At 40.9% G+C, this 16,083-nt stretch overlaps 1 protein-coding gene across 2 annotated transcripts in view; it reads left to right on the top strand.

The window, feature by feature from the left end:
- The window catches only part of ppp1r16b (protein phosphatase 1, regulatory subunit 16B), an 86,399-nt gene that overhangs the window by 5,338 nt on the left and 64,978 nt on the right, over positions 1 to 16,083 (top strand). The window contains exon 2 of one of the 2 annotated variants that reach the window (XM_075461479.1): positions 1,721 to 1,795. The exons of the other annotated variant lie outside the window; for it this stretch is intronic. The gene's annotated coding sequence lies outside the window, so the exon portion shown is untranslated. The remainder of the gene's footprint in view (positions 1 to 1,720; positions 1,796 to 16,083) is intronic. 2 annotated transcript variants of the gene reach the window in all.

The following is a 16,083-nucleotide window of genomic DNA, read 5'->3' as shown; positions in this document are numbered from 1 at the left end:
TCTTTAACATGATTTTAGTTTAGTTTAGTTCATAAAATTTGATATTATAATAATAATAATAATAAAAAGCGTTGATGTTATGCCATTTTCAAATGTCTTGTTTTGTCTAACAGTCCAAAACACAAAAATTCATAGTTTAGTCTCACAAGAAGGGTAAATATTGGAAAAAAAAAAGGGAGAAAGTGGGACCAGAACATTTGTACTAGTTTTATAAAAAAAAACAAAAAACATAAAAACCTCAATTTGATGTTGATTGGTTGTAGCAGCTCCTCAGTTTGTCCTGCAAAAACAGTGTAATGTGTAATAATGATACCACTCAACATAGATTATAGTATTCTTCAGATTGGCTCTCAAGTGGTGGGTAAATTATTAAGTGATCTGTGGACATTTGGTGGACCCCTCCTGCTTGTGGATGCTATAATATCTGAACTCCCATTGTGGCCGCTCACTGAGAGGATTAAATCACAAATATCAGCTTTTTGGCAAAGAAGCGCTTTAGCTTCTTTAGCACCATGCAATTCCAGCCAATCTGTCCTGTATGTTCAGATTTGTCTGTAAGGCTCTTAATAAGCACATGGCTGCTGTCTAGTTTAAAGGTTTCACAAAAGTTAAACTAGGTCATTATCGGAAATTTGACCAAATAATTTGCACCGTTTCATGCCGATATCGAATGACCAATCGCTAAATACTTGTAATATAAGTAAATAACAACAGAATGGGTTGACTCATCTTGAAATTGATTGCTAATAGTTTGGATGTGGGCAACAAAAGGCTGGAAAAGTAAGTGCTACTAACAAGAAGCAGGGGGAGGGGCATGTTGCAACAGGTTTAAACAGGTTTATTGGCATGTCAGTAGCATGACTGAGGCTACGGCTACACGAAAACGAAACAAGGTTTTTTTTGAAAACGGGTACGAAAATTCTTGCGACCACACGGAAACGCGCTGCTGTCCAGACGAAAACGATGAAACGATGCAGTACACACGCCACTATGTCACGCCACGCTGTGAGACAATAGAGAAGTGTTAAAATTGGCTCACAGCGTCAACGTGTGACTGACGCAAAAACGTTTTAGCTGTAACAATGGAAACGAAACGAGGCCGTTTTCAAACTTTCCCACTCTGGAACCCGTTTTCAAAAACTATCGTTTTGGGGTAGTGGGAACGCCGGCTCCGTGTGGCCGCGACAGCGAAACGATAAGAAAAAGTATCGTTTACAGTGAAAAACGTTTCCGTGTAGCCGCAGCCTGAGTATGGGGGGAAAAAAAAAAAAAAAAAAAAAGCACCGTAGAAAGGCAGAGTCTCTCAGAATTAATGATGAGCAGAGGTTTGGCAATCTGATTTAAAAAAACAACAAAAAAAAAAAAACTGCTTCTACAAAATGTGGAGCAATTCACGAATAATGTTTCACAACATGAAAGTGTGATGGCTCTGAATATTCTATCATCTACAATACATAATAAAAACAGAAATGATTCTGTCGTAGAAACCACTGCATGGGCTCAGGAACACTTCCAGAAGTAGATGTTTGTGAACACAGTTTATCAGTTTATGATGCTGGTCACAAATGCAGCTTAAAGCTCAATCATAATAAAAGGAGATGTGAACATGATCCAGAAATACCTCCGTCTTCTCTGGGCCAAAGCTAATTTGAAATTAACTGTGGCAAAGTGGGGAAACTGCTCTGTGGTTGCATGAATCAGAATCTTAAATCATTTTCAGAAATCACGGATGCGGTGTCTTCCAGACTAAAGAGGAGAGGGACCGCCTGGCTTCTCATCAGCGCTCAGTTCAAAGGTCTGTGTCTTTGATGGTATGGGGGGGTGTGTTGGCGCCTATAAAACTGGCAACTTGAACGTCTGACAAAGCACCATCAGTGGTGAAAAGTATGTTCAGGCTTTAAAGTAATACGCTCCTATTCCAGATGTCTCTTTCATTGAAGGCCTGGCATATTTCAGTAGGACAATGTTAAAGCACGTACTGCTTCTGTTACAACATCATGGCTTTATAGAAGAAGAGTCCGCTGGACTGGCCTGCAGGCTGGCCTGCCTGCAGTCCAGAGCGCTCACCATCTAAAGATATTTGCCGTGTCAAGACACACAAAATACTACAAAACACACCCAGGTCTATTGTTGATTATTGTTGTACTAAAGTTGTAGTAAAATGTCTCACTTTCAACATTTTGTATGTTTTCTATGTTCTCCGTGGCATTCTGTCTGTTTGCCTTTAACACAGCGACTCACTCTTAGTGGAACTCAGGTTTCAGTTATGTAGCATCAGTGTGATACATTTTTATAAGGGTTTAAATGTATTTAAACCCTTAAAGACATTTAAGGGTTTATATTGGCAAACTGTTTCTTAGAGGACTAATGCATCTACTTTTTAAAATGATGTTAAATTCATCACAACAGGACGTCTCATCCACCTCTGCAGGCAGTGATGGATGCCTCACAAGCTGGAAATGCTCATTACATGCTCTTATTTTGTAAGGAGTACATATACTTTGCTTAGACTTTTTTTTTTTATTTTTATTATTATTCTCACCAGGCTATTTCTGGGGCCCGTTGTAACAATTATGTTATTTAAGATGTGTGAAAACACAATCACAACTTATGCTAACAGGTATTTGAGCTGTAGAATAGACAGCTAGACAGTGATGTTCCTTCTCTTCTCCACAGATATTCTTACATGGGAGCAATTACTCTCCCTGCAGCAATGTCACCCATGCAATGAGTCTCTAAAGAGGCCATAAATGTGCCTCTAGTGACAGTCCAAGCTACACCAAGCTCTCTGACTGTCCGTCTGGAAAGAGGAGAGTCTGACAGTCGTTTTAATGGGTCTTTATCTCTGACTTCCAGCTCTACATCTCTGTTCAGGTCACTTGGAGCTGTATTCAGTTAATGTTCGCTGACCCTCAGCCTTGTACACTATAAAGCCACAAGGCCTCTTCCTCTTTTGTTTCATCATTTTAAATATGCATGGTGATTGAGAGCTAGTCAAAGTTGACGGTGTAGTTATTCTGTTAAAAATACAACCTTAACAACTTTACAGTCAAACTGTCTTTCTTAGTTTAAATAAAGGGAACATTACCACTTGAGTGGGCTTCAGCATACATACTGATGTTGGTGCAGTAATCATTAAAGCAGGAGTGAAGCGTATCTCTATAGGATCATGCATATTGAGTGTCCTTGAGTGCATCTTTGTGTGACCTGGTGATGAATTTGTAGCCGGTTGTTTGTTTTTGTCAGGTGTCTGTTGCAGAAACGGAGCCACGAGTCGGTGAAGCAAGTCGGTGAACAGGAAGTGAGCTCATAGAGGTTGTGGCTTGCACCCTTAGTTCAGGAAGGCGTTTCACTGCGAGGGCTGATCGTAAAGGTTTTTTTCCTCACATTGTGTAAAGCACAGTTTGCCTCTCAGGTCCAGTTTGACTGTAGCACACAGGTTCTTGTATGCACATGACATTTGTGGATTTCTGGTATATTATTGTTTTTCCTATGTTGTTCATGTAAAGCATTGCTTTCCAGTTGGTGCTCATATAGTAAATTGTAATTTGATCGTGTACACGAAGCCCCAAAAAGTACTCTATGCAGAGTCTAGAGTCAACATAGTCATGGTCTTATTCTGCTCTCCTGATGAGAAAAATGCTCCTTGTAGGCGACGAACACAGCTGTTGAACTTCAAAGGCAAAATTCAGCCAACACTGAAAGTGATGTTGAATCAGCCCATGTGTGTGAGTGTGTGAGAGCTTTGTTGTTTGAGATGGGCTCTTTAATGTCTGGTTTTGCCTCTGAGTCCATGCCCTGCACTGATTGGTCTAGAACTGACCGCACGCTCTGGTGCCTGGCTGTGCCAAACCTGCAGTTGCAGGGGATGCTTGTGTTTTTGTGTGTGTGTGTGTGTGTGTGTGTGTGTGTGTGTGTGTGTATGTGTCCACACTAGCATTTTTGTGGCTTGTGAAGCTCCTTCTCTATCGACCTAACTGTACGTGCGAGCATTTCGGCTTCTGCAAATGTTGCGTTTTGCCCCATTTCTGAGCATGACCTACTGCTCTAAACCACTAGTGTATCGCTTGCTTGTGTTTTATTTTCTTTCATAACTGTTGCTCCTTTGCTCTTGCATCTTAAGTGCAGAATCCTTTTAAAGTGTTTACAGTTGTATCTCTTTAAATATTGATGGCTAAACATATTCATCTTGACGCTTCCTTTTTAGTAAATCTCAAGGGAGACCAAGTGTTTTAAAGCGCATCGATGTCTAGACATGAACGTGTTGATACTCACACGTGGACTTCCTGGTTTCCAACAGTTGCAGCAGTCGTTTATGCAGGCAACAGTCAGGGCAGATGTGCCACAGGTACAGCGATGTGGTCATTTCTCCACAGCTGTTGTTCACATTTTGCAGGTTTTTTTTTTTATTATTATTATTATTATTTTTTTTTTAGATCAGTTACTTATTTTCATTCTGTGCTGTTGTCCTGTTTTTTTTTTTTTTTTTCTTTTTTTTTTTTTTAATTATGACAACAGCTTGAAAGGAAAGATGTCACTGTTGAACTTCTGTTGTGGCTCTTTTGAAAAGGGTCTCAACACTGCAAAACAAAACAAAAAATCTCTTCTCCAGTAACTAAAAGTTTCACTAGCCCCTTTCACACTGCGACCCGCTACCTTAGCGGGTCCAAATTGCACCTTCGACCCACGTCGAGCAATGTGAACGCTTGGCGTGTTGGTGACCCGTGTCGCCTGAAGCCGAGTTCAGGGGGCGTTGCCTAGTGGCAGAGCGTCACACGAAACACAGAAAATGCTGGGCGTGTACAATGACGTAGGCACAAGCCATGCGTCGGAGGTAGGGTTAAATACACCTTGAGGACTCGTTTTTGCAATTGTATATGCAGTTCAAGGAGATGTTATTTTACGGGTGTGGATGGTTACAACGTGGGATGCCGCCGAAGAACATATGCGGAGAATACAAGAGCACTATAGTCCCCGAAATGTGGCGGTAAATAACGTCCTCTGCTCGGAGGCTGAGGAGCTCGCGGACCTCCTTGTCTCCCCAGTTGGCCATCTTCAAAAATGTCTCGAACTTGATGTAGGCTAAAACAGAGTAAAACTTGTCCTCACCTGTCGCTGTTGTTCTGAATCAGCTGTCCATTCTGTCTTTTAAACTCCTCACGTCACGCCACGCCCACGTCCGACCCGCGTCGATTGGGTTCACACCAAACTCGGCTCGGCAAAAAGACTAGGGTCCGACGCGGGTCGAAAGGCGAGTCGAGTTGACGCGGCAGCCCGGGTCGGCAGTGTGAACGCAACAGCGGACACGCTAAATTCGTGGATTAAACGCGGGTTATTCCTCAGTGGCAAAGGGGCTAATGTTTGCGAATGTGTATGGATGCAAGTCGAAATTCGTGTTGAAACATCCCAGACATTTTTCATCATCGACATGACAAATTTAGAGCAACGTGTATACTTTCCAGAGGTATATGCTCTCTGAAGGCTCCCTCTCTCGTGGCGTTGATTGATTTTCAAGCAGGTGGAGTAGAGAACCAGCAACAAAATTGGACATTAAAAGGGAGGATGTATTGCTATCCCCCATGTTGTCGGAAAAAAAAAAAACAAAACTGCCATTTGTGTTAGATTGGACTGCTGCTTTGCGCTTGTTCTTTTCCCACAACAAACAAAACACTGCAGTGCACTGCTCTGTGTGGAAACCTTCCCTCCTAGAATTCACGTGGATTTAACTTTGACTTTGGGCCGCTCAGTAAAACAAAAACTGTGGTCGGACTTGGAAGGTCAACGATACTCAGACTCTTATTGATATTCAAAAAGGGTATCTAATTGGGTACAAATTTGAAGCAAAACCACCCTGTCCGCATATCCCAGTCGACACAACTTCACAGGGCTGCTGCAGACTGACAGTCACACAGCTGCTCTCTTCACTAGCAGCTGAACACTGTTGATTTTAAAGCACAAAGATGCTGCTGTTTCAGCGTAAAAGTAAGTAGAAAACTTTTTACTCTGTCATCATAAATCTTATAAAACACCGGGAAGGAGTGATAATCTGTGTTTGTGCTTGAGGGGAGAAGGGTTGATGCAACCCGGTCTTATAGTCGGGTGGAGACGATTGTAACGGTCTGTTCAAGGAAAAGCTTGTCACTCTTTTTCAAAACAAATGAGCATTCACACCTGTGACAGGACAGTCCTGAATTAATGAGGATAAGATGTGGGATCAGCAGGCGAAGATCTCCTCCCTCTGACGTAAAAGGATCATGCAGTTTGTCAGGTAAAAAAAAAAAAAGGAACAGTGTGTGTTGCTAACGCTGTGGCCAACAGTTGTGGGGATAACTGACTCACAGGTAAACTACATAAACAGATGCACCAATGAACTGCAGTCGGTCTGTCTATAAAGAGAGGAATCTCTCAGATTCACTACATCCTTCCAGATTGTGAAGGAAAAGCTGCCATTCCCCACGTACAAGTCACATTTAATTATTTGTAATGCAAAAAACAAATCTGAGCTCGAGTGAATATCTGACCCTCAAAAACGACACGATATGTGTGAAGCTCACTCAAAGGGACTGTGATGTATTAACCCAATAACTAAAGTCAAAACGGAGCTCAACACACCAGCACTAATTCTATTTTAACGTCATTACAGATAAATATTAGGTAATGAACAGTTTAGCCTACAGAGATGTTTTATTTTAAAGGGAGGGGTTGATGTTAAGGGATTTATTCACTTATTTGGCCTCTTTGCATTTATATATATATCAGTAATGCAGTCGAGATGGAAAAAATATGAACTCGTTTCATTAAAGTATGTGCAAGTGGTTCCTCGTTTGTGCTTTTATTCTTAGATTTGAAAAAAGTTCATAACTTTTAAATGGCTGTTTGTTTTATTAGCTTTCCTCATTTGTCATTTTCCCCTAAATTGTATTAAAATTGTTATTGAGTATCAAGTATGTCCTTCCTAAGAAACACTTCTACTTTAGTGTACTTCTACAGTGTGTGGCTTGTTGCACTTTGTGGTTTGCTACTCTGAGGTCATTTCCGCCTCTTTGTTATCTCATTATCAGTCTCCGCCATAACTTGTAAAATCTGAGTGAGTGTACAGGAATTAATGTTACTATTAGTTAACAACATTCGAACTCAGCTGTTTGTGTCTGATAGGACCAGCAGGGGAGAGATGCAGTGCACAGCCCTGGCTGTGGTTGAAATGAAGACTAGTTGTTCTGTATGAACAGCTGCAGGCATCTGATAATAGATGTGTCTCAAAGTTGACTTTTTCAGTAGTTTTATTAAAGCCTCTTGGTTTTAGACGACATCACACTTCCACTTGTGTACTGTTCTATCAAAAATAAAGAGCTAAAGAAACAAAGAATGCCAAGAGGACAACTTACTGAAATATCTATCGCATGTCTAAATATGTCTACAAACAGTCCAAGTCATGAATAAACACTAATAAACAATTTTCTAATCACCAACTGACAACCGTGAACACGGATTGTAGAGGGATGGCTATATTATTTCTACTATTATTGTGACAACACGCATGTAGTCACTGTGAAAAAAGTAAACATACAACCAACTTTAATTTACAGTTTAAACAGCTATATTATTTTAATCTATATTTGCCTTATCCTTATGTAACATTTTTAAATCAAACGATATATTAATGATAATAACTGTGACCCTTGGATGCATGTCAGTGTTGATTTTTGGCTGGTATTTCTCATCTCTCCTTTGGAAAAAAAAGACAAAAGCATTGGGTAGTTATGGTCAGATGCGGTTATTGTTGTGGACTTGGCAGACTCCTTCGGTGTAACGCCACTCCCTGATGACATTGGGCTCCCGCAACACGACAACGGCCCCTGTCACAGCTGCAGAAGCTGCTGAGGAAAGAGCTCAGGTCATTCACCTGGCCTCCAAACACCACATATCCCGATATATAGTCGCATCCTCAGGATGAGCAGGAACAAGTCTGATCAAAGGACATCCCAACCTGCAATCTATAGGACCCGAAAGATTACCTGCCAACATTGTGGTCGCCAAAGCCGCTTTGGTGGTGCAGAAGGGACCTACTCAGTATTTTTCAGCAAGTGATCCAGAAAGCAGAAGGAGTAATTCATCAACCCGGTCATGTTCTTTCTAAGGATTTTTCAGTTATGCCCTCAGGCTGGTTATGTTATGTCCCAACATGGAGAATTTATTCATGTGCAAACTTCATTCCGTCTGCTGCCAGGCTGCTAAACAAGCTGAATGTTTAATATCTTTCTCAAAAATCCCATTGACCTATGTACTGTTAATGATAACTTCTTCTTATTGATGTCCTTTATCATTTTGTGCTATTTATTCTTCCATCTATATGAATAGTTAGATTGTAGAAAGGAATTACCCTCTGGGGGACATAAAGTATCTGAATCTGAATTCTAATGTTGAGGCTGATTGGTGTAAGCTGTTTGCATAATGTTTTTTGGGACCCCTCATTTCTCTGAATCTTTACAGTGGAGTTATAAGGTGCATTGTCAGCATAATCCACTGAACCACGATAAACAAATCAATGAGAGATACGACGGGCTGAAATAAAACAGGATTATCCTTTAATAAAAACCCCAAGTGACACAAACGCTTACTCGGCTTGCGCTCAGTTAGGAGAATCAAACTGCCCAGCAGCAGGAACAGATTGTGGAAATCAACATTACACTCATCAATTTTGTTTGCCCCTGCTTTTCTGAGACAAATGCAGAGAAATCTCTGCTTTTCAAAGGAGTGACATGTAAAACAATGTTAGGCTCTCACTCGTGCTCTGCCTGCAGTTACTGGGATGGTGCAGGCTTGCTGTGCACCCATCTTCGTTTAGTGGCGGATTAGAAGTGACACTTACTGCAGGCTGGCAGTGTTTAAGCCTTGTTTACTCTGACTGGGTCTTAGCCAGGGACTCGAACTATCATTAGGCAGCGAAATGACTCAACGCCGGGAAAGATCTCTAAACAGACCGAGTAAGAAGAGAAGAAAGAGGGATTAAGAGCTGCAGGAACAATTCAGAGGGAAAGGAGAGTCATGAAAAGAGAGGATTTCTGCTGAATTTCCCTGGAGCGGCTGGAACTAACTGCAACCTCTGGGCTGGGGTGTGCTATGGTCAAACCCTTTTATAAATAAACAGGCCGACAGGTCTAACATAAACACAGATTGCTCATGTTGGTGTGGAGCAGATTGACAAATAACCCCACCCAGGACTGAGACAGGAGAGCAGGCGCTACACATGGGCCTGTGCTCTTGAGCAGAGACACTGCAGGTGAAGTTTTCCTGGCTCGATATTGTCCTCCCATAAACAACAGACATGTATCGCATTAAGTTGAGGAATAGGATCAGTGTAATGTCTTCTCAGTAAAAAGTTCAAATCTCAACTTTAGGGTGTCTGGATCTGTTTTTGAGAGCTGTAAAGCTGTTCGTTTTTATGCCCCCTCAGACCTGCTTGCTGTTCTGCTGATGTAACGGAAAGCAATAGGCTCACGTGGGCAGATGAAATGAAAGCTGTCCATTTATTTAAAAAAAAAAACAATAAACAAAGACTAAAAGAAGTCATTGCAAATAAAGGTGATAAATTAATGGAACCTACAGACTAACAGAAATCAGAGGGAAAAGTAACAATTTTCTGAACATAAGGCATGAGTCTTTGCTGCAGTTTGAACTGCTGTGTTGGGTTGTGTTAGACACCTTAAGAGTTATTCTAATTAACTTCAAAACAGAAATACAGACAGTTGGCTCTAGATCAGAAGACGGAAGCCTCTTACAGCGATTTATTGATTTAAAAAGTGCTCTCGACTGCTTGTTTGTGGTTAAAAACAAATCTCTGCTGTGTTTTTAGCCACTTCTGTGTCTCTGTTGAACAGGTAAAGTAGTGTTTGTACAAGGAACGGCAATTTTTCTGTTCCAAGATGCCAATAATGCATGTATGTGTATGCACAGTATGTTCCAGATGCACTTAGGAGATCTGGTGACACCAAACATTGAACAGACATTTTTTTGTTTACTGCACTGTGATATTTACAGTTATTAATGAAGCTATTAAAAAATTACCAGTACCTGTATCTTGTGTTGCAGTCTTTCCATAATCAGAAGCTTGTCTAGTTTTGTCGCTGTCATCATTAGAATATTTTTGAAGTAGGTGGCCTGTGCTTTGATGAGCAGCTTTTACATTCGCACAAGCTTCTACTGAAACATTAAAGAAATAACCTGGGCTTTGATTTCTACAGCTTTGCATGCCTGCACGCAGATCTCATCGGGATTTTTGTACAGCCTGTTGAGGCACGCTGTTAACATGTAACTTGCTTGGTCGTACTTGTGGAACATTGTCTTGGAGCTCTTTGTAGTGCTTGCTACCATCCTTGCCCATCGTATTTCCATCTTGGGTAAAGCAAAGATAAATCGGCTTAACAGTGAGAATGTGAAAAGTGTCACACTCTGTATCTGCTAGTAATGCACAACAGCAAGTGCTTCTTACCAGATGAGCTGCCAGGGTTCCCCCAAATATACATTATGAAGTTTATTGTCCTTTTTTTAATTAATCCCACTAAAAACCATAATTATCTGCCACATTATGGTCTCACCATAATGTGGCAGATGGGCTGTGAAACAAAGACATAAGATAATACGACTTGTTGTTTTGGTGCCAGTTCACTGCACCTCTGAAGTGGTGGCGTTTGCGCATATTCTCACGACTAATCTGTGAAACCCTCCGAGGAGAGTGGTGTTGGAATGTCTTTTCTTGTTTGGCGTCGGTGAGATCTGAGTAGAATTATTTTTCTGTGAAACTCCATAAATATTAAAGAAACGTGCTGCCAATAAAAAAAAAAAAAAAGAGTAAGATTGTCCTCACCTTTCAGAGAAACAACAGGAAACAAGACATGTTTTGTTTTTTGTTGTATATAAGATATTATAAAACAATGGATGTGTATTTGCCTGTACTGTAAAAGTTAAAGACTGTAGAAACACTGTGTATCTGTAAAGGTAAATTTAAGAATGACCTTTTCTTTTAAACAAATAACTACTTTAAATAATTTTGTATTGGAATAATTTAGTGTGGAAAACGTCCCTGACTTGCAGTATAACTTTGGTATTCTAGAAGTTGCAACATGTTTGACAAACTCACTAATATTTCAAATAGAAAGGAAAACCTTCTGCTCTCCATTCCTTTTCTGATGGACCTGAAAGCCTCTCTGACCTTCCTCTGTATCTTTTTCCTTTTGGGTGGTTTGATGTGAGTTCAGGTTGCGCTCATCTTGTCTAAATATGGGACTGAGGGACCCGGCTGTGTCAGGAAGGACGAGGTACAACTGCATGTTAGATTAACAGAAATCAAACTGTTTTATGAGTTATTATACTTTAGTTTAGCTCATTGCTTCATTTTTTTATCAAATTTTATGATCAAATAGCTGAAGGGCACAAAAACTAAAGCTAACATAAACGTTTGACGCCTCATTTGGCTCAGCTTTAAATGCAGCTGGTCAGTGGAGGCATCCTTTAGCACCTCAACACCTTGCTTTTCTTGATATGTAGTGTGCTGTCTACTTCTGCCCTGGTTCATTACGACAAGGGAGAAGATGACCCAGAATCAAGTTGACCTGAGTGCTTTAAATCAAGGCTCCACCAGAGGAAATAAATTCTCGCCCCACCAGGGCGCCCAGCGCCAAGTAGGACAAGTAATCCAGACAGAATAAAAATGTCCTCTTAGAGGACGCTGAGGGAGATACGGATGAAGGAGTTAAGACGTGATAGGTTAAGAATGGAAGAAAAGAAGAGATGTGGCTGGTTGGCTTTGAAAGCGTCGTTATCAAACGGGGCAACGATCTGAGGAATCCCGTAGAAAATGCAATAAAGGAAGCTGTTCTCATAGAGATTCTTCTTTGCTTAATGAAAATGTAAAGTTTGGGGCTTGATGTTGGCGGCCGTGGCTCAGGTGGTGGAGTGGTCTTCTTCCTCAGACTCTTTGTGCCTCATGGCCATGACACTGAACCCACACATTGTTCCCGGCATTTTCATATATTTTTTTCTTGAAGATGCTGCGTTGGAACCAAAAGCTTCAAAACAAAAGGGAAGATTACAGTTCAGCTTTTCGCTGAGTTTTCCGCAGTGGAGAAAGAACCACCAGCCTTTAAACTGCTTTCAGTTTTAGGCCATATTTTATTTAATTTTATTGAAGTCATTGGAATACAGATACTGTAGATTTGACTATGTTTGGATGATGGGTGTAACTATTCTGAGACCTGTTGCCATAGAGAATATTCATCCTCTGTGTTGTGATTTCGTCGCCTCTCTGTGCCCTGTTCCCTGCCTCCTGCCAACTAAATTGGGGTTGTCTTAGAAAAGGAGTTTTGTAAAATCCAGTGGAAGTGTACGAAAGATTGTGAAATAGGATGGGGATCGCCTCACCACATTGAACTGTTTAGTGTCTGTTTAGACATTTTTGTGAAGTGATGCTGTTGAGTGTAAACATAGCATCAGAAATAGCTTGTGCAATGTGCACATGTAATGATCTGCTACCCAGCCATGTGATGAAAGCTGTAATGATTGAATATCATCCAGATTACGAGTGAGCTGGAGATCATCAGAGTAATGTCTTTAGTTTTTTCTTTCTTTCACGATCAGGCGACTACACCCGCAGTGCTCCTGGCTCAAAATTCAGGGTCTGAAATATGCAGAAGAAGAGTCAGATTTCGTTCTAATTTACTGTGCCGACACAAGGTTTTATCAATATTGTCATTTAACTGCTGAGGGAAAAAAAAGCTACGTTTGTTTATATTAAAATATGTTTATATTCGCAGCCAAACAGCCAGTTATACCATTACTAATAGTGGAAACGATTCAAATACCCAGACTTGCTAATGAAAATGGTTGTGAATGCGTGTTAGACATCAGGGGCCTGGATTTACACAGATTGATTTTATCAGTGGAGTGTAGAGTTGCTACTTCGGAACCAAGGCTTTCTTTTAGACTTCTTCAAAGTTTAAGATCTGTGTGTCTGGGCACTCATTTTTGTGACCTCATTGGGACCTTTTCTGGTACAGCCACCTTTCTGTCTGAACCAGCAGTTATCATGGGAACCAAAACCCAGTCCTAGTGAGATAAAATGGAATATCTTACGTCTTTGTTTATGGTTTGGGATACGACGTAAAGTCAGGTAAGTGCAAGCTTGTCAACAATCTGACTCACTGAAGCCTGTTAAGTTTTCTGTTTATCTGTTTTCATACAGCGGTGTCTGCTGCACTTATTTTTCTTCCCACTCCTCGACTTTCTCCTGCCGCTGCATCACACGGTTTCCTCTATGTTCTGTTTTCTCTTGGGAGAAAAAGGTGATGTTTGTTGCTGCTGCGGGAGCCTAAATAGATGTCTACAACATGTAACGACATGAATCACAGAGATGTGTGGATGTTGTTTTCTGTTACATTACACGATGAGTTCACCTTCTTTTACTGAGCAGATTGTAAAGAAAATAACCATAAAATGACCTTTTAGCGAACATCCTCCTGTTATGTGCAATCGGCAAAATAATCATGTACTGTTCTCATTCGGAGCACGTGAGAAGCTGTTTGCCAATCATTTGGGATAAAATGTGCACTTATCGTGGCAGAAGAGTCTGTGGTAATGGCTTTCCGCTCGTCTCGTGTTAGGGTCATCCTGGCTGTTGTGTCAGTAATTCCGTGGCTTTGGTTTTAGTCTTGTTGTATAGTGTGAGGATAGCTGCGTCAGTGCAACATCTTGGAAGCGGGGCGTTGAATCTTGGCTCCAAAGTGTGGAACATAGCCAAAAAAAAAAACCCTGTTGAACAAAAACGAATGCAGATCTTTGGTAATAAAACCTGCCATAGAGTTTGAAATAAAGGAATAGCATTTATTTGACAGAAGAGAACTGCATAGACAACCTTTCAGCAGTAATTAAAGTTGAGTGCAGTGTCTACCATTGTGTTTAAGGTGTGATATTTTGTGCATGTGTGCTCCCTGCTCTCCAAACACAGACCTGCTTTGTGTCAGTTTGATTTCAGTGACTTCAGTTTGACATGACCTGGGGTCGTGTTTCAGCTAATGAATGCAGATGTCAGAGAGGTCACATGTCAAAGCTGAGTGTAACAGTGAGAACCAAACGCTTCCTGTTTTAATGGCCATGTGCTGTGTCGTTAGTCGTTTGCGGACCTTTTGTTGAACACGGGCTGAGGCCCCAGAATAATTGAGTGTGTGTGATAATGAGGTCCTTGGGTGTAAAGTTGAAGTTTCGAAAAAACATTATGTCACATAAGTTAAAGAGAGTGTCACGGTCTGATCATTAAAGAATAACGACTGGTTTTCCATTATTGTTATTTAATAAGAGCTACTTAATGAGTTAAATGTATGATAACAGCGGGGCTAAAAAAATGTTCGAAACACGTGCAGCTTCAAACGCTTTGGCTCGTTTATCCTATTTTATTGGTTAAAGGCTCTTGTATAGTGTCTTTTAACCAGAAGATTTAGATCTCAGCTGGGACATTGCTGTGGGAACTTTGTGTGTTCTCATTGTGCATTTGTAGGTTTAAGGGTCCTCCCACAGTCCAAAATCGTGCATGTTTGCCTTGTGATTGACTGTCTACCTTTCCAGGGTGTGCCCTGCCTCTTGTCTGATGGCAGCTGGGATGGGTTCCAGCCCTATTGTGACCCTGAACAGGGCAAAGCGGGTTTTAAAATGAGGGAATTTTTATATATATATATAAGTGGAAGCTTTTTTTACTGCAATCACTCATCAGTTGGGGGGAGTATCGTGTTCAGTGGCTTGTGGAGGGTTTGGGGATGGATCCATCCGGTTGGAGGGCGACTGAATGGCGGCGCCCTAGAGCCAGGGAGCCTACTGTGGTTGCTCTTTCTTTGGATGATCTTGCGATTTTCTACTGAGCTATTTCTGTAAAAACACAGATTTCTTAAATAATTTCTGTCCTGGTTTGCATGCTGTGCTGCTGTGAAGACTTCTGGGATGGTAACTGGGATGTTTTTCATGTGTTATGATGCATTACCATGGCAACAGGAAGGTTGTTAACCTGTTGGAGCAGCTAACTGAGCTTTCAAAAGCCCTAATAATGCCTGGAATAAGACCTCAAATGAAGATGATTTGAAGACGAGACATCTAAGATGCAGAGCAGGAACATTATGGAGAAAAGGGTGAAAGAGGGTTGAATAGTTTCTTCCTTGAGCATCACAGGAAGTGTGAGATCACAGGCAGATGAGATGGAAAAGCATGGACCCCAGATGAGTACACAGCAGGGATATCTGGAAGGCAGTTTTATTTTTTTCATGGAGATATGGTTGCAGGAACAACTCTTACACTTCTCTACTTGGCTTTAAGATTATACGGGAGAGATAGAGACTGCAAACAGATGTGTAACAGTCAAGGAGGACAATATAATCCTGGACGTGTCACTTAAAAGGAGGGTCTGCACTCCAGATGTTGAACTTTTGGCTGTGAGTTCCTGTCCATCTTGTTTACTGAGAGGCTTCACCTGTGTTACCTGCCAATGCTGCATGTGCACACATCACCTAAGCTGTTGCCAAGCTACAAAAACACACATTGATGGCGACCTCTGAAGAGTTCTACCACACCTTCCTGTTTGCTGCACATCAACTTTCTACATGTTTGTCAGTTGACTTATACTCTATTTTGCTATTTATCTAGAACAATAGCATCTTTAATAATAATTGATACTGCAGCAATTTCATTTCCCTTCTGGGATTAATAAAGTATTATTGAATCGAATCAAATCGAACTGAATTATACCTGCTGAAAAACAGCTATCGAGAAAACCAAGTTGACTTAAGAAATAATTCCTTAAACTACACATAACTGTAATTATCCACAATGAAAGACAATGATAAACCAAAACACCAAAAATGGCAGTTTGTCTGTAAGGCGCCACAGCTCAATGTTTGGCAGACTTCATCGGTTGACTGAATTACTGAGAATTGATTTCAATATGGATGTACCGTATTGATATTTACTGACAAAAGATGGAGGAAAAAAAAAAGAGGTTGTAAAAGATGTGGTATGAAATTGTAATAGTGCTATTTAGACACAGTGTTT

The sequence above is a fragment of the Odontesthes bonariensis genome, chromosome 3 (assembly GCF_027942865.1).
Source record: "Odontesthes bonariensis isolate fOdoBon6 chromosome 3, fOdoBon6.hap1, whole genome shotgun sequence".
NCBI lineage: Eukaryota > Metazoa > Chordata > Actinopteri > Atheriniformes > Atherinopsidae > Odontesthes > Odontesthes bonariensis.
This window is presented reverse-complemented; position numbering and strand designations above follow the sequence as displayed.